Source organism: Peromyscus eremicus, chromosome 10 (genome assembly GCF_949786415.1).
Source record: "Peromyscus eremicus chromosome 10, PerEre_H2_v1, whole genome shotgun sequence".
Lineage (NCBI taxonomy): Eukaryota > Metazoa > Chordata > Mammalia > Rodentia > Cricetidae > Peromyscus > Peromyscus eremicus.
The window spans coordinates 28,579,008-28,579,474 of NC_081426.1; the positions used below are offsets into that span (position 1 = coordinate 28,579,008).

General features: G+C 44.3%; 1 protein-coding gene across 1 annotated transcript in view; it reads left to right on the top strand.

The window, feature by feature from the left end:
- The window catches only part of Cfap99 (cilia and flagella associated protein 99), a 44,124-nt gene that overhangs the window by 37,095 nt on the left and 6,562 nt on the right, over nucleotides 1-467 (top strand). The gene's annotated exons all lie outside the window — the stretch shown is intronic.

A 467-nucleotide genomic window follows, 5' to 3' on the forward strand; every position in this document is an offset into this window, starting at 1 on the left:
CCACAACTAGAGGCTTCTTTCTCAGCTGCTGTGCCCATGGTCTACATGTTGTAAAAGCCGGTGGTTGTTCCTGGGGAGGTGGCCCAGTGGTTAAGAACACTGGCCGCTCTTCCAGAGGACCTTTATTTGATTCCCAGCACAACATGGCAGCTTATAACCACCTGAAACTCTAGTTACAGGGGACCTTGACAACCTTTTCTGGCCTCCTTGGGCTTTGCATGCATGCAGTATACGGCAAAACACCCATACGCATAAAAAAATAAACTGAAAACAACAAAAAACACTGGTGGTTGACAGGTTGTTGATTATGATGTCCTTGTAAATCTAGAAGCCATTGTTGTTGTCTTTATGTATCCATCATTGGGGGGTGTGGGGCAATTAACAGCCCTAAAAAACTAATATGCCCAAGTGCCAAATGGAGCAAAAATGAGACCCAGAATTCAAGGGTAAAAAAGACAGACACAAAA